At 39.7% G+C, this 26,440-nt stretch overlaps 1 long non-coding RNA gene across 8 annotated transcripts in view; it reads left to right on the plus strand.

Annotated features, from left to right (window-relative positions):
• The window catches only part of LOC144296943 (uncharacterized), a 37,592-nt gene that overhangs the window by 8,702 nt on the left and 2,450 nt on the right, over nucleotides 1-26,440 (plus strand). For 6 of the 8 annotated variants that reach the window (XR_013363891.1, XR_013363888.1, XR_013363887.1 and 3 more), the window contains one exon: nucleotides 9,015-9,065. This is a non-coding gene — a long non-coding RNA (uncharacterized LOC144296943). Of the gene's footprint in view, nucleotides 1-9,014; nucleotides 9,066-15,865; nucleotides 16,026-17,579; nucleotides 26,438-26,440 lie in introns of those variants that run through there. The other 2 variants (XR_013363892.1, XR_013363886.1) reach the window with 2 other exon arrangements.

A 26,440-nucleotide genomic window follows, 5' to 3' on the forward strand; every position in this document is an offset into this window, starting at 1 on the left:
GTAATTGATTTTTTTTTAAGATTTTATTTATTTATTCATGAGAAACACAGAGAGGAGAGAGAGAGAGAGAGAGGCAGAGATACAGGCAGAGGGAGAAGCAGGCTCCATGCAGGGAGCCTGACGTGGAACTCCATCCTGGGTCTCCAGGATCAGGCCCTGGGCTGAAGGCGGCGCTAAACCGCTGAGCCACTCGAGCCGCCTGGTGTAATTGATATTTTTAAACTCAATTTTGAAAAAGTTGAAATCATAGAATTAATACCAAAATAGTATCAATACAAAAGTAACCAGGAAAGAAAACAAAGCCCATATTTTCCAATAAATATAGCAAAAATATTCTAGTTGTTCTCCTATGATCATTTGGTCATTCAAGATCCTTGAAATGTATTATTATAAAAAGACACATCATTCCTTGAAGTATTAGAATAGTAGGAGAAAAAGTCTGAACACAATCTAAATATCTATCAGTAGAGAACCAATTTTGAACAAATTCTAATATCTTCATGGAATGGAACACTATGTAGCTATATAAAAGAATAAATTAGGTTTCTAAATTTTTTTTTCAATTTTTATTTATTTATGATAGTCACAGAGAGAGAGAGAGAGAGAGGCAGAGACATAGGCCGAGGGAGAAGCAGGCTCCATGCACCGGGAGCCCGATGTGGGACTCGATCCCGGGTCTCCAGGATCGCACCCTGGGCCAAAGGCAGGCGCCAAACCGCTGCGCCACCCAGGGATCCCAAATTAGGTTTCTATATGCCAGTGTGGAACAAACAAGATATTCTGTTAACTTTGTTAAAAGCACAAAACTGAACAAGGCAGCCTGGGTTCTCAAGTCACTGCATAAAATTGCACAGTTCAAACATCCCTCCAAGATCCCTTGGAGCAATGCCAGTTTGGAGGCTCAGAAACCCTCTCTCCATAAATCCACAAACCCTCTCTTGGTAAATCCTGCATTGAGCTGGCATTCCTTTGGCACCGAAAGACATTTCAGTTCTTCAGTTACACATTAGATGAAGCTGAATTCCCTTTAGGGGCCATGCTGTGTGATAAATACAGTCTTTAAAAGCTAGCCACTCTTCAGCCACAAAGAAAGAAGAAATTCCTGCAATATTCAACAACATGGATGAATTTTGAGGGCATTATACTAAGTACAATAAGCCAGTTACAGAGGGACAAATGCTGCATGATTCCACTTAGATGAGGTCTCTAAAGTAGTCAAATTCATAGAAGTAAAGAGTGGTGGTTGCCGGGGCAGCAAGGAGGAGAAAGGAAGAGCCGCTAATCACCAGGTATAAAGTTTCAGTGGTGCAAGAGGAGGAAGTTCTAGAGATGTGCTGTACAACACTGCACCTGTAGTTAACAATATTGTACTGTGCACTTTAAAATCTGTTGAGATGGTAGATCTCGTGTGTTCTTACCACAGTGAAATAGAAATAAAAAGTGAGCCTCACCCTTGGCTCAGGCTATGCACACTCTGAGGGTAAGCCCAGCTGAAGGAACAGGAGGTTGGGGTGTTGGTCTCCTGCCCACTCATTGAGTGAAATGGCAGGTGTGGTTACCAGCACTGATTCTCTCCTGATTTGGTTTTTTTGTTTTGTTTCTTTTTACTATTAATATGTTTGTTGCCTACTATATACAATTGATTTTTTTTCACTTCAGATATTTGCAGTTGATCTAATAAATCAGGTTCACTTATAGCAAACCTCCTCTGTAAAATTCTCCCACTTGTATAAAATAATTAAAGGACACATATCCACATATGTACTACCTGTACATGAACTATCTAGAGGGATCAAGAAACTGGAAATGCAGGTTACTTTTGCCAAGAACAGAGGACCTGAATAACTGGAGTCAGGATACTTTTTTGGTATATTGTGTATTGTTTGAATGTTTTACCATGTATAGCACTGTATTTAAAAAAAAAAACCTACAAATAAAATACTATGTTTAAAAATGTACACAATATGTAAAGGTTTAAAATTATTTAAGATTTAAGCATAGACTGAATAACTATTTACCTCCTGTTAATAACTACATACTCCTCTACCCCAGTTCTTAGCTTTCAGGGGGCTCATGGAATTTTTGGAAATTTGATAAAAACTAAAGCCCTCCTCCCAGTAGAATACAGATAGATCCATACACATAAATCCATGAGGTCCATTAACTCTAAATGCATAGCTATTATACCACAACATCCACCTGCGATTCTTGCCAAAAATGTTTAACCTGAATCTATTCATGAAGAAATAATTAGATAAATCCAACATATGGGACATTCTTCAAGGTAACCAGCCTAAATTCTTCGAAGATTCAATGTCATGAAACAAATAAAAACAAAATATAAATTCAAAGAGGTGAAAAGACACAACTAAATGGAATGTGGGAACGGTGATCAAATCACGAATTGGGGAGGCAAAAAAATCCGTAAAAGACATATTTAGGACAACTGGGGAAATTTACATATGGATTCTATATTGGATGATATAGAATCATTGTGTATCTCAAGGGTGTGATCATGCCTCTTAAACAGGCAAAATGTCAAGAGCTCTGTAACCTACTTTTATGGTTCAAAAAATACACAAATAGTGCAAATAAACATGATAGAATGTTAACAATTGATACATCTGTGTAAAGGGTATATTGGTACTCATTGTACTATCTTTCTAAGTCCAAAATTGTTCAATTTAAAAAACTGAAGGAGTGGCACCTGGCTGGTTCAGTCAGTAGAGCATGTGACTCTTGATCTCGGGCTCGTGAATTCAAAGCTTCACATTGGATATAAAAATAAAATAAGGGATCCCTGGGTGGTGCAGCGGTTTAGCGCCTGCCTTTGGCCCAGGGCGCGATCCTGGAGACCCGGGATCGAATCCCACGTCGGGCTCCCGGTGCATGGAGCCTGCTTCTCCCTCTGCCTGTGTCTCTGCCTCTCTCTCTCTCTGTGTGACTATCATAAATAAATAAAAATTAAAAATAAATAAATAAATAAATAAATAAATAAATAAATAAATAAATAAAATAAAATAAAATAAAATAGGGGCACCTGGGTGGTTCATTTGGTTAAGTGTCTGCCTCCAGCTCGGGTCGTGATCTTCGGTCCTAGGATCAAGCCTCACTTTGAGCCTCATAACAGGCTCCCAGCTCCCTACTCCCTGCTCAGTGGGGAGTCTGCTTCTCCCTCTCCCTCTGCCCCTCCTCCTACTCATGCTCTCTCTTGCTCTCAAATAAATAATCTTTAAAATAAGATAAAATTTTAAAAATAAAAATAAACTGAAGGGAAAAATTCCCTTCACTCTCTTTTAATACACCACTACCACCAAATTTTCCCTGCCCTCCTAACTTACCCATTTGATTTTCCATTTCTGCTGGTCAAAATGGATTGTTAGTGCTGTTCAAGAAATCTAGTACTTGATTCATTTCTTCCAAAAGTAATATGAAGTACAATGTCTCAACCTGAGCCCATACTTCCTTTGCCTTTGTCTCTCCTGGCTCACCTGTGAGCTTGGTGTAGTCAGGAACTTGCTCTTGGCATCTTCATAACCTGTGCTGAAGCACAGTAAGGGAAGGCAACAAACGTGAACTGAGCTGAGCCTCTGGACCAGTTCATGGATCTCTAGCACATCCTCTGTTAACCCTTTAGGAAAGTGGCTAACAGATTTCATGAGAAGAAGGAAAAAATGCTGAAACCAAATAATTAAAATGAAATTCTAGGGTTACCTCTTCAATGAGGATGCATAAAGAGAGCCATGCTTACGGTAGCTTTGCACTACCTTAGTAAGAATATGGAAATACGAAGCATGCCTGAAGTAGAATAAAGTGAAGGTTTTTACACTGCCATCTGTGCGTGCTGCTGGCTCTGACTTCCACCTGTTAGCTTTTTATTCCTTAATATCGTGCTGACGGCATTTTCAGTGGTGATGGAGCTGCAGAGCCTGTCATTGGCAACATAGCATCATCCTACTTTAGAGCAAATAAAACTATTTCAAGCAAATTGGGAACTAAATGACAGAAAGTGCCACAGATGGAACACACTGGGAACAGGAGGGGAATGCTGCATTGTTCATAGTCCCCACTGCCCAGGAATGGAGTGTCTCCAAAATGCTGGCAGCGGACCCGAAGCTGACTATCACCATGTGTACATAGAACATGCCAACTGAATCGTATTCATCTTTGGGAATAAGAAGAAGCTCCTTTATTCTGTTACAACAGGAATCAAATCTATCCACTGTGATCAGTGTTTCACTTTTTTCTTTTTACTTTTTTAGAGAGGGGCTGGGAGAGGAGAAGAACAGATAGAGAGGGAGAGAGAATCTCAAGCAGATTCCACACTGAGCACAGAGTCCCATGCAGGGCTCTATCTCACCACCCTGAGATCAAGACCTGAGCCAAAATCGAGTCGGATGCTTAACCAACTCTGCCACCCAGGATCCCCCCAAAAAGGGTTTCCTCTTAACTTTACTCATTGCCTGTTATTTTTCCTTCTCCTATACCCTCTCCTCTCTTCAGAGATGTCTCTAGAAAGGAAACACATGGTCCTCAACAAGTCGACATTTAAATTCTGCAGAACCTTCTGAAATATATTTTGTTTACAGTCAGGTTTAAGAGACCCAACAGAGCCTTTATGAAAGTCATGATGATTGGTTAAAAACAAAATTAAATTTAAATAAAAGTATTACTAAGAGTATCAGGAATGGTAAAAAATAGGTCTGAGGACTTTTTCTGGAAGAACCTAAGGCTAACATTAAGTTACCTGGTTTTAGGAAATTGCTTATTCTTTTTACAACCAAGTATTCCTTTATTTCCTGTTCTCCTTTTTTTCTATTAGTCCAGGAAGACATCAGAGGAGAATAAAAGAGGAAAAGGGGTTTAAGAAAACAGAAAATGAAAGGCCATTTCTTTCCAAGCAGTAATCAGGCCAGAGCCAGTCCACTGAAATTCCTAGATTTAGATCTACCAATGCAGGAGGTCTACTCTGCCTAGCTCTGGACAAAACATGCATAATTGCCCCACACTGGTGTGTGACCTGTTGTGTTACCTGCCTCTAATTATACAGTGGATCCTACCTCTTGCACTTCCTCTCCCAATCACTACTATCAGTTGTTCTGGGCCCGGGAGATCAGATATTCAGATTCACCATCTCCAGCTCCCTGCTAATACCAGAACTCTGGATCTAGCTAAAGGAAGGAAAATAGTGACTCACTTTTCACTGCTGAATAGTTTCAGCCCTGACTTCTTTCTAATTTAAGAGTCCAATAAAACCTAATCTCTTGATTAAGCTTTAAAAAAAAAATATAGGGCAGCCCGGGTGGCTCAGCGGTTTAGCGCCTGCCTTCATCCCAAGGCGTGACACTGGAGACCCCGGATGAGTCTCACGTCGGGCTCCCTGCGTGGAGCCTGCTTCTCCCTCCGCCTGTGCCTCTGCCTCTCTCTCTGTCTCCTCTCTGTGTATTCTCATGAATAAATAATAAAATCTTTTTTAAAAAATAAATAAATATAAATTAAATAAATAAATAAATAAATAAATAAATAAATAAATAAATAAATAAAGGAAGGGTCGTCTGGGGGTGCTCAGTTGGTTAGGCATCTGCCTTCAGCTCAGGTCATGATCCCAGGGTCCTGGGATCAAGCTCCGGGTCAGGCTCCCTGCTCAGCAGCGAGTCTGCTTGTCCCTCTGCCTCTGCGCCTTCCCCTGCTCATGTTTTCTCTCTCTCTCTCAAATAAGTAAAATCTTTATAAACAAACAAACAAATAAATAAAGATGTTTGTAATGGCAGAGCACACTGGCCCAAGACAGGGGTTAGGAACTGGGAGAAACGATTGGTGATGTAAAATATCTTCCCTATCCTAGCCTCTTTTGTATCTTCAGGTCCTTTCTTCTGCATCTACCTGCCCTCTCCTCCTTTTTTAAAAACTTCATTTTAATTCTAGTATAGTAAACATACACTGTTAGTTTCAGGTGTACAACATAGTGATTCAACAATTCCATACACCAACCACCCAGTGCTCATGTTAAGTGACTCTTAATCCCTTTCACCTAATTCACCCGTTCCCTCCCCCACTCTGGTAACCATCTATTTGTTCTCTATAGTTAAGAGTCTGTTTTTTTGTTTGTCAGTATTTCTCCTTTGTTCATTTGTTTTGTTTCTTAAATTCCAAATATGAGCAAAATCATATGGTTTGTCTTCTTTTGACTGACTTATTTTGTTTAGCATTATATTCTCTAGATCCATCCATGTTGTTGCAAATGGTAAGATTTCATTCTTTTTTATATGGCTGAATAATATTCATATATATGTGTATCTATCTATCTATCTATACCATATCTTCTTCATCCATTCATCAGTCGATAGACATTTGGGCTGCTTCCATAATTTGGCTATTGTAAACAATGCTACTATAAACATAGGGGTGCATATATCTTTTCAAAATAGTGTTTTTGTTTTCTTTGAGTAAATACTCAGTAGTGTGATTTCTGGAACATAAGGTAGTTCTATTTTTAATTTTTTGAGGAATCTCCATACTGCTTTTCAAATTGGCTGTACCAATTTGCATTCCCACCAACAGTGCTCACAGGTTCCTTTTTCTCTATATCCTTACCAACACTTGTTTCTTGTGTTGCCTTTTTTTAAGCCATCCTGACAGGTGTGAGGTGATAGCTCATTGTGGTTTTGATTTGCATTTCCCTGATGATGAAAGATGTTGAACATCTTTTCATGTCTCTGTTGGCCATCTGTATGTCTTCTTTGGAGAAATATCTGTTCATGTCTTCTGCCCATTTTTTGATTGGTTTATTTGGTTTTGGGGTGTTGAGTTGTATCAATTCTTTACATAATTTGGATACCAACCCTTTATTGAATATGCCATTTGCAAATATCTTTTCCAATTCAGTAGGTCATCTTAGTTTTATTGATAGTTTCCTTTGTTGTGCAGGAGCTTTTTATTTTGATGTAGTCCCAAAAATTTAATTTTGCATTTGTTACCCTTGACTCAGGAGACTTATCTAGAAAAATGTTTTGTGTCCACTCCCTTTTTGTCTCTTTCTTTTTTTTTTTTTTTTAGTATTTTTTTAAAATTTTTATTTATTTATGATAGTCACACAGAGAGAGAGAGGCAGAGACACAGGCAGAGGGAGAAGCAGCCTCCATGCACCGGGAGCCCGACGTGGGATTCGATCCCGGGTCTCCAGGATCGCGCCCTGGGCCATAGGCAGGCGCTAAACCGCTGCGCCACCCAGGGATCCCTGTCTCTTTCTTTTGACCTCTTTCCCACCCTATGCTGGTGTCAACTAGTGACTGCTAAAGGCACCTGACTTGCTAAACTTACTGTCTCCTGGAGTCAAGACTATAAGCTTCCTTCTCCTTTTCACTCATTTGTCAGTTAGTACACAGCTAATCCACTAGTTCTACGTGCTCTGATGTTTATTGACAAATGCTCTGTACCAAGTACAAGTGAAAAGAAGAAAGCCTTATCCTTGTCTGCAAGAAGCCTGTGCCCAACAGAGGAAAACAAACATATACAAACAACTAAATCTAACACAAAAGAGAATCACAGGGATGCCTGGGTGGCTCAGATGTTGAGTGTCTGCCTTCGGCTCAGGGCATGATCCTGGAGTTCCAGGATTGAGTCCCACATTGGGCTCCCTGCATGGAGCCTGCTTCTCCCTCTGCCTGTGTCTCTGCCTCTCTCTGTGTGTCTCTCATGAATAAATAAATAAAGTATTTAAAAAAAGAGAGAGAATCACAGAGATGAAAATACAGAGGAGAAAGTGATTAAATACTAATGAATAGTAATTTCACCAATCCCTACCCAGATTACACTGTAGAAAAAAAAAACTTTTCTAAAAACACTTAAACAGACAAAAGTGCAAAACAAAGACTTGTTGAATGTCAAAGAAACCTCCAACCTCTCCTCCCAAATTTTTGAAAGGGGTGAGGCATTGCACAGTACAAATGCTTATACTTTACCAGAAAGGGAACTATATAGATAGAAGACCAGGGTAACTCCTTAAAACATTACATCCCACCTGTAGTGACACTTATTCAAGATTAACATTTATTTTGCCACAAGATGCTACAAATAGCTGCTTAAATTGCATAGCTCCATGAAGACAAGCAAAGGACCTAGGTCTACACAACATAAGGGGAGGTGGGGGTAGGATATCCGACTGGTAGTTTATTCCCCTTTCCTTCTTTTCCTTATTCAGGGAATTAAGGGAGTTCAGGGAATCTAGGATATTAAGGGAATTAGGGGAGAAAGTGGGCCTGAGTGAGTAACCTAATAAATATTTTCTAGTGTTGGGCAACCATGACATATGGAAAGGGCAACACCACTGGGAGAAGACAGGAATGCAGGGGAGAGAAGGGCCCAGTCAGAGGCAGCATCTGAAGCCCCAGAGGCCCTGACTATAAATAACTGCCTTCCCCCACATCCCCCACGTCTTCCCAAAGTTACAGTTAGATTCCTGGCCAAAGGCTACATCACACTCCTGTGGCTTCCTTTCCCAAAAGGCGACATTCCCTAACCCAGTGTGGTGATGACTGTCAGTGACCTGCAGGGGTTTGGGAGGCCAGTGCCTCCTTATTTGATTCCGGCCTCCCATTTGCCAGCTTTTTGAATCTTCATGCTCCCGCTTCCTCATCTGAAAAATGGGGACAGTGATGATGATGACAACGATAACTAGCAATCATAAAATAGACATTGTGCTAAGTGCTTACATGCATTACTTATGTAATCTTCAGAAAAAAACTATGAGGTGTTATTAATCATTACTATAAATTATAATACTTTCTCCTCTACAGATGAAGAAATTGCAATTCTGAGAGGAGTGAATTAACTTACCCAATGTCTGACCTCACTGCTTAAACCCTTGGTCCCTTATCCTATTGTGACAATACCTGTCTAAACGAGATGTTGAAAGGGTTAATTAAGAATGTACACCGATTAATGCTCTTGTCATTATTCTTGGTGCTATTGCTATTGATGATGATACTGTTTTTGTTGCTTTTCTCTCTTTCCAGATGCTGAGAGTTCTGAAGTCTATTAGGCACAAATTATCAACTTCTCCACTGGTAAGTCTAAATCGATGCCTTGAGGACATTTTTGAGCACCAAGAAACAAAACCAATATACCCATTAGAGGTTTCATTATTAAAATATATCTACTGAGAATAAATGAGAGATCAAGAGGCAAGGAAATGGGATTCGGTACCGGTATTTCAACTTACTACCTACCATGGTCCCCAATGCTTTTATTTTTAAAAAGTTCAGAATGACAAAATATTTGTACACTGTTCTTACGTTTCACTTCAATTTCCTAAGTTAAAATACGTATCATATACTAAGTTTTGACTATCCAACCTGTATTGCTCCATCCTTATCTTCTAATTCACTTTTCATTATCGTGGAATAATTGTGATCAATGTTTAAACTTCTGATGTGCTAACATGCCAGTCAAATTAAATATAACAAGCCTTTGGCATACACCTAGAGACTTCCCTAAGTAAAATAAAATTATTGCATTTCATCACTTCCTTCCTATTGCCAACTGATGTCCCCATGTCTGAAAGGGTCATTTTCAAGGTACATATCTATTTATAATACCGCATTGACTGTCTTCCTTCCTCTGGCACATTGTCAGTGACCTTGACCATTTCAGGACTGATAGAATAGTGCCATCAACATATGTTGATGAACCTCTAGACATCTCGTAAGAGATTTCATAGTTATTAAAAGCAATAAAGAGTGACAAGGACAGTTCTATAATGCAATACTGCCTGTCAAGAGAAAAATGTCACACTTACCGTAAAGTACCCAGAGGCATAATTAGGGGTGGAAAGAGGAGTGATTTCCTGAACACAGTAATGAGGGGCTAGGGTAAAACATGGTAGGAAGGGAAGATGCCTTCTCTCCAACATGCCTGAGTAGGACCACCGTCCACAACAAAGGGCCAGGTAATAGTGGTTACTGCATGTCCAAAATGTGGAGTACCAGTGAATGCCCATGTTAGTAGCACATGAGATGCCAGTAAGAATTTCTGTGTAGAAATAAGATGATCTGAATTGTCTAACTTTTCTTAACGACATCAATATGAAAACTAAAATAATGAATCCTCCCGGGCACCTTCTAAGAACACTAAAGGAATTTAAACGTCAGATTTCCTGAATGCTCATACACATAAACACAAATCCATACACCCCATAGAGCTATAAATAAATTCTGCCTAAAGGTCTCGTTCCTGCTCACATATGTCTCCATAAAATCTGGTAGGATCTCCTCCCCTTTATCCTAGCCTTTATCCTTGTCATTCCTGTCTATTGGGGACAGGAGGTTTAAAAAAAAAAAAAAAAAAGACACAAATAAAATGGGCTCCAGATGCCTGTTCAATTAACTGAAAAAGTCTGCTTGTTTAAGACCAAAAGAAAAGAGTGTCCCTGTACCCCAGCATTAAGTGCTTATGGCACTTCTTCAGGGCTCCAAGGAAGTTTAATATATTCTCAGCCATCCATCTAGCTCATTGTGAGATTCTGGGTGCATGGCTGTAGACAAGGGTCTCAGCAGCAGTCCCAAACCCTCTGTCCTGCACCTCTGCCTTCTGTTGGCAGGGCGGAGCCCAGGGCGAGGAAGCTGAACCACTCCTGCTCCTCAGTGTTAGCAGTGGCTTCAGAGATGGAACAGCTTTCCTCCCAGGGACCTTTCTCATCTTATGGACAAATCATCGTTCCTCACTTTTGCTCGCAGTCTTATTGTCCTGTCGGCACCCACTCCTATCCCAGCTCCTCCACTTCCCAACTATGGGACCTCTCTGGGCCTCAGTTTCCCCATCTGTAAAAGGAAGATAGCAATGGTGTCTACTGCTGCCATGACATTTACGTTGCTTAAGGTGCAGAACATGCTTAGAACAGTCCATAAGACATCATGAGTACCAAGTCATTGCTCTAGCTTATATTATTCTTACTAGCGGTAATAGCAGTTAGCAGCAGTAGTAATGATAGTATTCTCTGTCACCAACTCAAGGGATCCCAAAGCTGTTATCTTTTCCTCTTCTAGATTACATTGAGGATGGGACACTTGGGTGGCTCAGTGGTTGAGTGTCTGCCTTTGGTTCAGGTCGTGATCCCAGGGTCTTTGGATGGAGTCCCACATCAGGCTCCCCCCACAGGGAGTCTGCTTCTTCCTCTGCCTGTCTCTGCCTCTCTCTGTATTTCTCATGAATAAATAAATAAATTCTCAAAAAAAAAAAAAAAGATTACATTGAGGGTGAATCACTTAGATCCCCCTTTTAAAGAGCCTGGCTTAGAATAAAGCCTACTGCCAGTGCTCTGGGACCTCTACCGGAAGGTTTTCATTTTCTCTTGACAGGAGGCACTGTCGAAAGTGTCCTTGCCACCTCTCTAGTATTAATAACTACCAAACATAACTAGAGAATCATTAACATGTCAGTGATCTGATTCCATGGGTTTACATCATGATGGAAATAGTCAAGGTCACAAAAAATATGAAAAAGGAAAACAGCAGCTCCTTGATACCGAGCCTAAATTTTCCCCAGCTTTTCTGTCATGGGTACTTTTTTAGGATTTTTGTCCTATATACTGCCTGTGTTTGATGAATTAATTGTTCCCTGACTACATTTTGTTTTTTTAATAATGCCTCAGCTTATAGAATTGAATCAGGGTAATAACAGCAAATGGCAGAAAAATAGTGGTCTAAAATCATCCCCAAACCCAAGCTTCTTCTCTCAGGATGAAGTCCAGAGCTGTGGCAAATAGACTGACACATTACTTGTTTCTTCTAACCCAAATTTCTAGTAACACTCAAAGGCTGGGGTTTTGAAATATTTTACCTAAGGTTTAAAATAATAATAGATCCAATCACTTAAATTCTTTTTTGTTCATCCAATATTTGAAATCTTTATAAGCTCTAAAGTAATATGTTCTGGTTACTGAAAATTTCATTTTATGGGATCCTATAATTTCAATACATGTCTCAACCTAACTTATTCTTGTTTCACCCTAAATCCAGAGGGATCCTGATACCAGCCAAAGTAGACATGGTCAGAAATACTGACATAGACTTATTTACTTAGCCATTGTACACATTCTTCACTGGAGGATGACAGATGTGTTCAGAAATAAGTAACTGAAACAATAATAATAATAATAATAAAATATTATTATACTATGAAATTTTCTTTCAAAATTAAATATATCCTCACTTCGGTGTGGTTGGAGTAAAACAGTCAGAAGACAACATCTGCCTGCTGGTGGACTGATCCAAAGGCAACTCTTCTCAACACATTGTCCCCACTGAAAGGGCTCAGAAAGCTGTCCCGTGGATGGCAAGAGAGGCTCATGTCCTACCACTACCTCAAATCAACACATCCCAAACCCAAAAGCCTATACAACAGGTTCTGCACTCAAATCCAAGTGATATAATCCATCTCATACAGTGATGCAATCCATCCTGTACAACATCAAAGTATGGCAAGGAGTTGAGAGTGGCATCCCTAGACTAACTCATTCCTAGGTACTAACCATACTTAGAGTGGAACTCACTCTACCCTAGAGTTCCTCTCTCCCTGTGGTTTCCACTTCTCTGGTGTTCTGACCATCAGAGTGGGTTTTCAATAATACTCATTATCTACTCCACATGGTTCTATGACTACATAGGGAAGATTCAGATGTCTGTGGGTGGAGGTGGTTGGGGAGGAGTCCCTTACAGTGATCTGATCTCTGAGAGAGACCACCTTACATTGCAAAGTTACCCTCCATCTCCTCACCCATCTAATTGGCTTCCAACTCAAGCCCGTGTTTCCTCCTCAGTCATGACTCCTTCCTATCTGTAAGAGTCACCATCTCTGTGAAGCCTTTTCCTTACCACTGCAGTTAGCAACTGTCATCCCCATACATCACACCCGTGTGTCTCTTTATTCAGTCAGGGCTTTTCAGGTCCTTTTAGGGTCTCACACTTTCTTGAAAATCTGATAAAAGTCATGGGCCCCCTAAAAATCCACATGCTCTTAAACTTCTATGTAAAATGTCAGGACTCTACATTTTAAACCCTTTACTATAATAAGCATCATGGTTATTTTGTTATGACTATTTATTTTCAAACCCGTCTGCCTCACTAGAATGTATGCCATTCTAGGACATGTTCTTATCATGTTTTATCTTCTTCCTTCAATCCCTTTGTGTGTAGTGCTGCATTTAGTATGCATAAGGTACTAAAAAAGGTCAATGGACTGACTAGTACAATATTTAGGTATTAGGTTAATATAGCATTCCCGAATACTAGTCATTAGAGTAACACTCTCACAATTTTTGCCATATCTGCTACAATTTGTCCTTTTGTTTACTTTAAGCTTACCACTTGTGGTAGGTTATTTGCAAAATTATTGCCAAAGATTCTTTCCACCTTGGAACATGTGTGCCACTAACCTCCCAAAAATATATAAAGTCTGTTTTTCTTCCCTTTGGTTCAAGATTTGTCCTGTGACTTCCTTTAACCAATGAAATGTAGCAGGAGTAATGCTTTTTGACTCCCAAGTCTAGGCCTTAAGAGACTTTGCAGTTTTCTTTTTTTAATGTCTGGAGATCCATCTATGATGTAAAAAAGCCCAGGCTGGACTACTAAGGGATGAGAGGCCATGTGGAGAGAGAGAGGCTCAGCCAGCTTCAGCCATTCCAGGCACTCCAGCTGGGCTGGCAGACATGACGGAAGCTGTCTTGGACCTTCTAACTCTATCCAAGTTGTCAAGATGAAGGAATGACCCCAACAGCAGACATCACATGGAGGAGAAGAATTGCCCACGTGTGCCTAGCTAACCCACAGAATCCTAATAAACTGTTGTTTCTTAAGCCACTATGTGCAGGGTAGCTTGTTAAACATCAATAGATAACTGATTTACTACTCTTCCTTAAATAAACTTTTTTCAACTTAAGTACATGTTAAAAGAAAATTTTTGTCTCTTCCATAGACGGAAAATTAGTATCACTTTTTTCATAAAACTAAACTCAATAAAAAAAAAAAAAGTAATATTATTCACTTCTAGCCAAATGCTGCTGCATACAGAAGTCTCTATATTAGTTCCAAAGGAAGATACCCAAATGTCAGACAGGTATTAAAGGTACACCAGAAGTAAACTGGAAGTCTCTCTTTGCTGTAAACTGAACTGAAAACAAACAGAATGAAAATAACATGCATACTTATCCTGAAATGTGCTATTATTTATCACCAGAATTCATCATTTTGCAGCTATAGGTACTAAATAATAACAAAGGTGGTAAACAGCCACGGCAAAAATTGAGAAAGTTACTCAAATGACTGACATTTGGAAGATGCTGTATTAACCTAGCACCTAAACATTGAGACAGGCAGGCAGTCAACACCTTTGGTACCTTCTACACAACAACACAATGCTAAACAGAGAGGTTTAATGAAGAGGCGTTAATGCTAAACAGAGGGGTTAAATGAAAGATAAAACATAATGCAATCCTGTCCAAGAAATACTTATATTCTACTGGAGGAGACAAGAATGTGAATAAATAGTGACAACTCATTAACCATGGTAAATGTAACTGTTAGATTGAAAATGTAAAGCCCATGAACTCAGACTCCAAATCTCTTAACATTTTGCATAAAAGTTTGAGGGTAGATGGCTATTTCTGGCCTCATGACTTTCATCAGATCCTCAAAGAATTCCACTGGAGTCCCACTCCATAATTTGGGAAATACTGGATTAGATAATGCATACTATTGTTCTTGGTTCAATTGCTTCTACCTCAAGACTTTTCCAGATCACCTAGACATTCTTTTTTTAGTTTGTAATTCTGAAGTCAAAACTCTGACCTTCTCTTTTCCCTTTATGGTTTTATATTTGTCTCACATAATTATACAAAAGTTCTTAAATTCCCTGATGACCAAACTCCCCTAAATATCTCAACCATATTTTAAGCTCTTTGAAGCTAGACATGTCATATAACTTCCTGCCTTCTATTTTATCAATAAACATCTGTTGAATGAAGAATAAACCTCCTAGAACTCCTGCAGGAAGTTTTTCCTGCTGTCTAGGACTGATTAAAATGTGTTTTCTATTGCTCAGACTATGAACACTGAATGTGTATTAAATCTGAAATGTTTGTATAATAAAATAGTTGTGGGGGGAGAAAGCACCAAGTTCTTCCTGCAATGTTCTATGTGTACATTCATCCACATCTGCCTGGACTGGAATTCTGTGTCTATGTCTGTTTAGGTCAATGTTGAAAATTGTAAATGGTGTGGGGACTGTGCTTGTTTACATACTGTGTGACGCAGCTTTTGCCATGTTATTCACACACAGGGCCGTGGGACCTCTCCCAGGCATGAAAGTGCTGCTGTTGACATTTATGCTTTTCTCACTCTTTCTTCTTTTATTCTCTTGCTTCAACATAGCAATTTTGCTTCTCTCTGGAACTGAAATCAATGAAAAATATAGATCTCTAAAATTTTAGTACTCTCATCAGAATTTCTTTAAAAAGTTAGCCATGTTGAGGACTGAGTGAGCTGAAGTCCCCTCTGTTCAGAGTTCTTGAAGGTTTGACATTTAAATTTATTCTAAAATAGTTTTTGCATGAAAAACCAAGAAAGGGAGGATTGTGGTTTGTACCTTGGCATGGAATTTTATGTGAGTGGGACAGAAACAGAGTGGCGGTGTTGGAGCTGTCTGCAGGATTTACTGGCACTGATTAGGGCAGGAGTGGTCGAGTGTCCAAACAAGCACATAATTCATATGACTAATTCTAGCTTTGCCTAATCCTCTACCTCCACACACCCCCACAACACACACGATCAACATATATGGAGATGTTAACAAAGCTATCATCTCATTCTCTTAGACTGTTTCTCCTCCATGATTCTCCAGGACTGAACTTTCCCACAAAGGAAAGGGTCTTTAGGGCAAGAGATTGCAAAAGGCAGCAAATCAATGGGAGAATTCCTGCAAAACTTTCTGTGAGGAGACAGAATGAAACATCTTTTATTCCAAGATATTTTCAAGTGAGTAGACTTCTCAGCCATAGGAGCATCTGAAAATATTACATATATATAAGTAATTTATATTATGTTATATATAATAATATATTTACATATATAAAAAAGTTTATATATATACATTCTATTATTTTTTCTGAATACTTTTTAACCTTAACTTTCATTTTTTTAAGATTTTATTTATTTATGAGAGACACACAGACAGAGAGAGGGGCAGAGACACAGGCAGAGGGAGAAGCAGGCTCCCTGCAGGGAGACTGACATGGGACTCAATCCCAGGTCTCCAAGATCACACCCTAGGCTGAAGGAGGCACTAAACCGCTGAGCCACCCAGGCTGCCCTTAACTTTCCTTTTTAAGGCATGTTTAAGTACCATGTAAATATACTCCTTGGGACACCTGGGTGGCTCAGTGGTTGATGAGCTCCTGCCTTCGGCTCAGGGAGTAATCCCAGGGTCCTGGGATCGAGTCCCACATCGGGCTCCCTGCAAGGAGCCTGCTTCTCCTTCTGCCTGTGTCTCTGCCTCTCTGTGTGCGTGTGTCTCCCATGAATAAATAAATAAAATCTTAAGATAAATATAAAATAAATAAATAAATAATAAACAAACTCTTTGGTTACATGTGTTAAATTTTAGTTCTTGAAACATCCTTTTCATTCATCTGCATCCCTGAATTTTTTAAATAATAACACTTCCTTACGAGTTTGAACTGATTAGCCATGACATGACACAATAGTGTACAAAGACTTAATACACGTTATGCATGTGTAATAGAAAACACCTGCCACTTGGAACGTACAGCTCACCTAGCACAAAGTAGCAGATTTTGAGGAAAACACCTGGCACATGGGATAACTGCCAGATGCATGTTAAAGCCCTACCTCCAGTGGCCTCACATAATGATTGCAGTGACAGCCCTTGAAATTGCAGGCATCAAGCTGAACTCTCACATCATTTTTCTCAGAGCTTCTTCCAAAAGAAAACAAAGCAGATGTGTGTGTGTGTGTGTGTGTGTGCATGTGTGTGTTTTCCTGTGTTGAAGGTACAAAGTTCTAGAAGTAGATGTTCGACGGTGCCTGAGATATCAACATAGCAGATAAAGAAAATGGGGTGCATATGGAGAGGGTTAAACCAGAGATCCTGGAATGATTCCAAGTTCAAAAATCTATTGTGCTCTGGTTCCTGGCAATTGAGTGAACACAAAACTCTGTTTCTCCCTAGACCTAACGAACAAAAAGAAACAGTAGAATGTCAACCAAAAGGTGGCTGGAGGATGAACAGGTGGGAAGGTGCAGTTCAAATGCAGCCCATCAAAGGCTGTGGGGAGTAGAGCAGGCTCTTGGGTGCTTTAAGCATCTGCTCTAGTGAATGGGATAAAAGGGCCATCTGTACGTTGCATGCATCTGGATATGTCCTCCACCTGGTGAAGACATCCCTGTGCACCTGAATGGATTGTGCATTCACACAATCATCCCTGTGGTGGGATCCTCTGTAGATACGAGCCAGAAAAAGACATTGAATCTTAATCTTGGGAAGTAAAACATCCCTTCCTGTTTCCACAGGTCCATCCCGATAGCAGTGTGGAACAACTCAGAAACAGTCAAAATGTCTGGATTCAGTTCCTTGCTCTATTGTTTATCAATGTGCGGCCTTATGTTATTGGCCAAACTGATTTGAGCCCAAGTTTGTTTTGTTTTGTTTTGTGTTTTAGAGAGAGAGAGAGAGCGCACACACAAACAAGTGGCGGGGGGTGGCAGAGGGACAGAGAGAATCTTTGGCAGGCTCCATACCAAGCATGGAGCCCCATGCAGGGCTCAATCTCATGACCCTCAGATCATGACCTGAGCAGAAATCAAGAGTTGGAGGCTTAACCAGCTGAGCCACCCAGGCGCCCCCAAGCCCAAGTTTTTTAAACTGCACAATGAACATAAATGTAGTGCCTGCTTTACCAACATGAAGTGGTAAAGCTTTGTGAACAATGCCTGCGTGTGTGTGCCCACAAGGGGAGAGGAAGAGGTTAGTCTTCCATGGAGTGCCCTGGTGCACATGATACACCGGATGCATGGCAGATGGCACCGTAGTCTAATATGCTAACTGCCAACGAAGTTCACCTGAGCCACACTGAGTGGATGTCTGTTCTCCCACCCATGTAGGTCCCTCTGTACTCACACCCCAGCCTCACTCCTGTAGCCATGTGCAAGTTCATGCTCCTGACACTTGTGCTCTGGAGCCCATCCCTTCTCACCCAACACATTCCTCTGGCAATTGTCCACCCACTCCTGCATCATTGAGTTGTTGTTCCCTAGTAGATCATGCCTAGCACACAAATGTGCTGTAATACCTTCTTCCATTATAAATTTTTTTTTAATTCTCCTTGTGCCACATCCTCCTCTAGCTACCATTCCATTTCTCTTCCTTTTAAGAGTAAAACTCCTCAGAGTAGTCTGCCTCCTGTCCAGCTTCTTCCACTCCCTCTGGAATCCATTTCAAATAGCTCTCACCCTCATTACTTTATTGAAATTGTTAGTGTGAAGTCACCAGTGATCTCCATGGTGCTACACACAAAGGTCAGTTCTCAGCCTCCCCTCACTCACCCTGTCCAACACTGGACACACTTGCTTATTCTCACTTCTTAAAACACTTGGTTCACTTGACTTATGGGACTTTGTTCTGCTCAGAATCCTAGAATGGGAATACCTCTCACATGGAATAAAAAACAAAGCTTTAGAATGGCTCAAAAGGCCCTCTTTGACTACTCTTCTGTGAAGGTTCTTCCAGATAACCAAATAATTCATTTCCTGAATTCCATCAGCTCAAATACCAGTTTCAGTCTGCAAGTCTTTCCCTGACCCCCTAGGTAAAATAACTGCCTCCCTAACTTATCTCCCTTATTTGAAGCTTAATATTACAATCTACATTATACAAGTATAGGTTTACTTATTTTATATAAACTTGTTTTGTTCATGGCCCTATCCCCAGCACCTACAGCAGTGTCTGCACATAGTAGGAATTCAGATACTTAAGAAGTGCTCCAGTGAAGAAATCCTAAGCCCTGGAAACTGAGCAGAGGCTGTACACATAGCCAGCCTTCAATGTTTAGTTCAGAAAGGAGAAGTCAGAATAGAAGTGGACAGTGCTAGGGATGTTCTGTGCTATTTATGTTGGATCAGGTAAATTTCTCCCCGTGAGAGTATGAAGTGGGATAAAAGCGACATGATGCCTTTGAAAAGATTCTACAGTACCAAAGAAAATGCTGATGTCCTGTTTGGTATCCTAAACAGAAGCATATGAAGATATGATCTCTATAAAATAAGAGGAAGGAAATTCAAGAACGAATTGACAAACATGAAACGACAAGAGAGTACGAAGCCACTGGTATAAGAAAAAAATGCAAGGAAACTCAAAATCAGAATTTAAATGTTCCTTTGACACAGAATCATAATAAGTATTCAGAAAATTAATTGTTGCATCATTGGATCATTTGAGGTTCCCTTCCAAAATGCAGAACAAAAGTGGAAAAAATGCATTAAAAAGATAAAAATTATTAACAAGGTTATTATCTTCAGTGATTTCTGTTGTTGTTCCTATATACTTTTTTCTATTTCTAAATTTTTCACAATGTATGTGTAGAATCATAATAATCAGGAGGAAAGGGAAAGGAAAAAATTAAATATGTATCTTAACACTATTTGTTTATAGCCTTTTTTTTTTTTTGGAAAGGACAGGAAATTCTTTTCTAGCTCACTGGGCCCCTGCAGCCTACTAATGCTATTCTTTCCGTCTAGCATCCAATGACATAATCTAGAAATTCCCCTAACACTTATTTTGTTGGATATCACTGTAGGATTTGGCTTTTTTAATATGACTAGATCTCAGAAGGATTCCGATACTTTGGATGCAATTGGGAGTATTGAGAAACAAACACGAAACAAAGGGTATTGTTTTCTTCACTTTCCTCAACTTTTTAAAAAAGATTTATTTAATTACTTTAGAGACAGAGAGAGATTTGAGAGAACAAAAGAGAGACAGCATAAGTGGGAGTGGCAGGGAGAGGGAGAGAGAATCTCAAGTAGACTCCAGGCTGAGCGAGGAGTCTGAAACAGGGCTGGATCCCACCACCCTAGGATTGGGACCTGAGCCAAAATCAGGAGTCTGATGCTCAACCAACTGTCCCACCTGGGCACCTCTATCTCTACTGTGCCCAACCATTTTGTTTAAATGCCTATTAGGGCAAAGAGTGTCAATCCACTTAAAGTACATATTTTGGGGCTCTCTGGGTGGCACAGTTGGTTGAGCACCCAACTCTTATTTTAAGCTCAGGGTCTGATTTCAGGATCATGAGATTGAGCCCCAATCAGGTTCTGAGCTCAGCGAAGTGTCTGCTAGAATTTCTCTCCCACTCCCTCGTCCCCTCCCTGCACTTAAACACTCTCTCTCTCTCTCTCTCTCTTTAAAACAGGTGAATAAATCTTAAAAAAAAAAAAAAAAAAGTACATATTTTGGGCAAGGGATAAGAAAATGTGCTTGGGCTACTGGGCCTATGTGATTGTTAGTGTTCTGATGGAGAATCTGCCTCAGGATTCTACAGCCCTTATGTGGTGGCCTTGGCTGTTTTGGGTAAGCTTCCAATACTGCAGTCAGGGTTTTTAAACTGCAATTGGCCCTGCTAATATATAGTGTTATTTCTTTCCCTCCTTCCCCAAATTTGCAAGCTTGTTTCTTCTTAAATGCGCCATGAGATGATGCATGAATGCATTTTATTTCCTCAATGGAAATGTAGATGCTGCACAGCTGTTAGACTTGAAATCACCAGGTGGTACTTGGAAACAGGAACTAAGATGCTGTTGCCAGGGTAACCACACATTCTTCCAGCTATGGGAAGAGCTGCCATGTTTTCTATGCTCTTAGAAATATAGTTATAAAAGGATTGGCTTAGTGCATATGAATATTTACTATTTAAAGAGAGCACTCATTTCTTCATAAACCAGTAGAATATTTTTTGATTATTCATATGCCTCAAAAAGACATTTTATCTTTTCAGGGCATCAGGTGTCATCTTTCTTTGCCATTATAATTGTAAGGATCCAGTACTAATATTTTATGGTACCAGTAACATACCAGTACACCTCGTTTTATACATTAGATTCATTTTAAGTAAGCAATTAGAGCTTAGTATTTATACCATTGTGAATTCTGTAAGAAGAATGTATTTAATTCATCAGTCATCTCCCTAGAATCTGGGAGATCTAGAGGCTAATCTGAGATTCTCAAAATTGCAGGCATTTGACAAATCTATAAGGTGGGTTGGGACCACTCTGGCAAGGAAGGAGTAGTTCCACACCACTCAGAACAAAGCAGAAATGAAGCCAATGACACAAATATTCTTCCTTCCTCCCACCCTCCCTTCTTTTCTTTTTTAAAGATCTATTTGCTGAGCCCCTAATTTGCATTAGGGCTGTGGCCAGGGCTGTGAAAGTTTCTCTAGAGATTAAACCCAGCAGTGGAGGTGAAGGTAGTATGGCCAGCTTCATCCACAGTCCTAGGTTTTGTCAAATTGTTTTCCAAAGTGGTAGCGTCAGTGAAATCCTCCCATGAGCAATGCATAAGATTTCTGTTTGTTCTGTTTGTTCTACATCCTCAGCAACACTTGATCTCTGGTGGATGCAAAATCCTATCTTCTGTCCTTTTAAACTTTGCATTGCCCTGATCACTGTGCTCTCATGACAACTAGATATTTGAGCTTTCTTTTCCGTATATTGCTTGTTCATATCCTTTACCCATTTTTCCATTGGGTTGCCTTTCCTTTATTGATTTATAGGGATTCTTTATGCATTCTCTTCATGAATTTTTTTATTATATATTTAAAGCTCTTTCTTCCTTGCTCACTGGTCTTTCATTGCTTAAGCATCTTTTAATTTCTGAAGTTTCTCATTTTAACCTTATCAAGCTTATTTTTTGTCCGTGTTCTTCTTTATGTTTTTTACACATTTAAGAAATCCTACCTATTCCAAGTTCACAAAAATGGTTTTTTAGATGTTTAAAAATTGTGCTTTTCACATTTATGTCTTTAAGCTAGTTAAAGATAGTTTAAGATAGTTAATTTTTGCTTATGGTGTGATATGGGAAGCTAATTTTTCTTTTTTTCCCCTACTGTACCAAAATCCACTACTGAAGCATCAAAATTTTCCCCAATCTGGCCTCTTACATATACCATGTTTTCAGATACATGTGGATGTTTCTAAACGTTATTACTATTCTGCCTTAATGACTATAGCTTCATAGTAAGTCTTGATATCTATTAAAGTAAAATTCTGCACCTTGTTCTTCTTCAAAATTATCTTAACTATTATGGGCTCTTTGCTCTTCCATGTAAAATTCAGAATATCTTGCCCAACTGCTATTGTCATCATAAATATTTTACGCTATGGATTATGTGACTGATTTTTACACACAAAGATTAATCAAGTGCTATACAATCTGATCAGCGGGTGCTTGGCTGCTAATTAAGTTGCATATATGAATTCTAAAAATGCCATACCCCAAAATCATATCAAAAAATGATTGCTGAATGACTTTGGTTGATTATGGACATTGACAGACTTTGGATCTTTCCTCAGAAACAGACTCGGCCATCTCACTCTACTTTGTATGATGCTACCATCAGTAGCCAGTGGCTCACTGTCCTCTCTGGATCAGTGTTAGTAGGTAGGCAGGAGCTTCCATGATTCCTGAAGGAGGAGGAAACCCTAGCACCAGCATCAGTATGGGAGGTGAGACTGAAAAATGTTTCACTTAGGGATGCCTGGGTGGCTCAGCAGTTGAGTGTCTGCCTTCGGCTCAGGGCAGATCCTGGAGTCCCAGGACCAAGTCCCGCATCGGGCTCCCTGCATGGAGCCTGCTTCTCCTTCTGCCTATGTCTCTGCCTCTCTCTCTCTTTCATGAATAAATAAATAAAATCTTAAAAAAAAAAAAAAAGAAAGAAAATGTCCCACTTCGTCTATACTACTCGCCTAGCACCTCCATGCTGCTTGCCCCTCAGAGTTCTCAACATTAATCACATCTCTAGGATTGGATTTAAATTAATCTTTGTACATTCAGAAACTTCAGACTTGTCACTGCTTCAGCAGCAAATGTATGAATCTTGGGGAGCTAAGATAATCTTACATGTATCTTTACATTCCTCTCATATATTTACTACCTTTTTTAAAATTATAATAATGTATAATAACTTGGAGCTACTATAGCTATCTCTGTCTTCATCAAATGCTGGGTATGAGCTTTGAGCACATTTTATGCACCAAGCATAATTCTCAATACTTTGCATATGACTTTCCAGATCATCCTTACAACACTCTTGCAAGGTAGATAATATAATCCCAAACTTACAGGTGAGGAGATTGAAGACCAGAGAAGTTATTGCCTAAGGAAGGTACGTTATACTATAACGTATAAGTAGTACATTATAGAGTGAAGATTCAAGCCCAGAAATGTTCAGATTTCAAAGTCTTTGATCCTCCCTATAACACTTTAGACTATATTAAAATCTTCTAGTTTAAAACAATAAACAGGGGCAGTCTGGTGGCTCAGCGGTTTAGCGCCGCCTCCAGTCCAGGGCCTGATCCTGGAGACCGGGGATCGAGTCCCATGTCAGCCTCCCTGCATGAAGCCCGCTTCTCCCTCTGTGTCTCTGCCTCTGTGTGTGTGTGCGTGTGTGCGTGTGTGCATGTGTGTGTGTGTGTGTGTGTGTGTTAAATAAATAAATAAATAATCTTTAAAAATAAAACAATAAACATAGCATGGGGCACCTGGCTGTCTTAGTTGGAAGAGTATGTGACTCTTCATCTTGGGATTGTGAGTTTGAGCCCCACATTGGGTGTAGAGATTACTAAAAAATAAGTAAACTTCAAAAAAAATTAGAAACAGGATCCCTGGGTGGCTCACTGGTTTAGCACCTACCTGCCTTCAGCCCAGGGCTTGATTCTGGACTCCAGGGATCGAGTCCCACATCGGGCTCCTTGCATGGAGCCTGCTTCTCCCTCTGCCTCTTTCTGCCTCTCTGTGTGTGTGTGTCTTTCATCAATAAAATCTTTAAAAAAAATTTTTTTTAAGATTTTTATTTATTTGAGAGAGAGAGAAAAAAACACAAGCAGAGGGAGAAGCAGGGGAAAAGGGAAAAGCAGATTTCTTCGCTGAGCAGAGAGCTGGGGCTTGATCTCAGGACCCTGGGATCATTATCTGAGCCAAAGGTAGACACTTAACTGACAGAGCCACCTAGACACCCCGAGGCCCTGGATATTCTTAAAACCAGCTCAAAATTAACCTGAGTGTCAACACACCCTGAGAAAAAGTTAGAAAAAGTGAAAATGTTGAATTAGCTGGGACACATGATAAGCACAACAAAAAAGAAAAAAGAAATTCAAGGTTCTCTCCAACTGATTACTTTGAAAAGCTGTAGATATGCTAACTACTGTAAATTTTGCTGAAGAATTGTGCATTATCCTTTTGTCTAGTTTGAGTTAAAAACCCTACGAATTTTAAACCATTCCAAAAGATTCTATAAGTAAGTTGGAACAAAATCACAGACTAGCTACCAATATAGATATTTCCCACTACATGAACTGTGCTACACATAATCAAATGAGCAAAATATGTCTTAAAATTGTACTGTTGGGTAATTCTATCTATGGAAACTATGGGGAGGGGGAATCTTTCACTTTAGTCAATATAAAGTGAAAAGCCTGGATGTCTTCATAGCCTTTGGGTAGCACAGTATGTAGACCTCTGAGCTTTAGTTTTCAAGTTTGCAAAAAAAGGAGAAAATCATAAAAGCAATTGCAAAATCTCAGGTTGATTACATGTGATAATGCATTTGAAGAGTACTTTAGGAAGTATAATGTGTTGCATGCATACGACTTATTAGAAGTTTGATGATCAAAACACCTGTTTCCAAAGCTATGCTTGGACCATGAGTGAACTAAAAAAGCAGAGTTCCTACTCATTTTAGAATGGAACAAATCCAGAGCAGGAGATGGGAATGAAAAACGAGGAGTTTCTAAATGAAAAGGGATAAGATTAGAACAATAGAATATATTCCAAGTTTCCTTAAGAATGTGAGTCAATGCAATTGAAACAATAAAACTTTGTATAGGTGGCACTCTCTTTGTGAGGGGATAGTAAAGATCCTGATCCACACCTTCCAAATTTCAGGACCGCTGAAACTATATAATAAAAGAATCTGGAGAGATAACGTTAAAGAATTAAGACTCTCTGCTATGTTTGGTTGAAGTCCAAACTTTAATGGGGATTTTAACCTACTGCATATCCAATGAGGAATCTGACTGGATAATATTGAAGAGAAATATTTGATGAGAAACAGAAGAGGCCAAAACTCACAAATCTTGTGAGGCCATTCCTGACGTGATTCTATGTCAACAGACTGACTGGTTTACCCACGGCCCTTCCCAAGCTTTCAATCTTTCAGTTACAGCTTGCAAACCATTGGAAATAAAAATAAATAAATAAAATAGTAATAAATAATAAATAAAATTAAAAATAATAAAATGCATCATCTTAAATCATAAATGGATGTAGAAAAAAAGAACCAATAGCATTGCAGAAATATGATTGATGGCTAAAAAGGTCTAATACTCTGGTGTGTCTCTCTTTGTTGTCAGACTCCTAAAAGGTCCAGTGGTACCTTAACCCTAAATTAAGTGTCTTAATAAAACCTCTGATAGAAAACAGCCGTGGACTGTCAGCAAGATGCTTGTGGATTATCCTAAGTAGTGATTAGCAATTGTCCATTGGATTCAATGACAAAAACCACTAAACCATCTCTTCCCCAACCCCAGCTACTTAAGTAGACTAAGAACAGAATGAACAACACATACTCTGAGCAGAAGCATAGGAAGTGATATGCAAAAACCTGTCTCCAGAGCTATGGCATTCAATGTGTAGTTTGTGGATGGCACCAGATCCTGGATAGAGGGGAGGTGGGGGCTGCAAGCCAACCTGTACTCCACTTGTCAGGTTCTATGTTCTGGGACAAGCTCTGTCAGCCAGCCTGAAGAGGAATTGTCTCCAAGCAAAAGGCCCCATGCCTCTGAAGGGCTGCAATAGCATAAAACTGTCACAAAACTGTCACATAGACTAGTGGGCCCTGCTGACTCAGCAGTGACTCCCTATATGACTTAGGGAAAACCACAACTTTTCCATTTCATCCAGAGTAAGCCCTTCATATTATTAAACTACAAATGCTTGACAATCCACACACTGACCATGTCCATCCATCACCCACTGATGAGTAACACCAAGGGTCTTTAGCTTTAATTGGAAATAACATAAACAAATTATCTAGCAAGGTCTCACTCTGAGGCTTTAAGCAAGGACATGACACTCTGGTATACTTTCCTCATCTTCTTGT

This window comes from Canis aureus, chromosome 25, assembly GCF_053574225.1.
Source record: "Canis aureus isolate CA01 chromosome 25, VMU_Caureus_v.1.0, whole genome shotgun sequence".
In the NCBI taxonomy this organism is placed as follows: domain Eukaryota; kingdom Metazoa; phylum Chordata; class Mammalia; order Carnivora; family Canidae; genus Canis; species Canis aureus.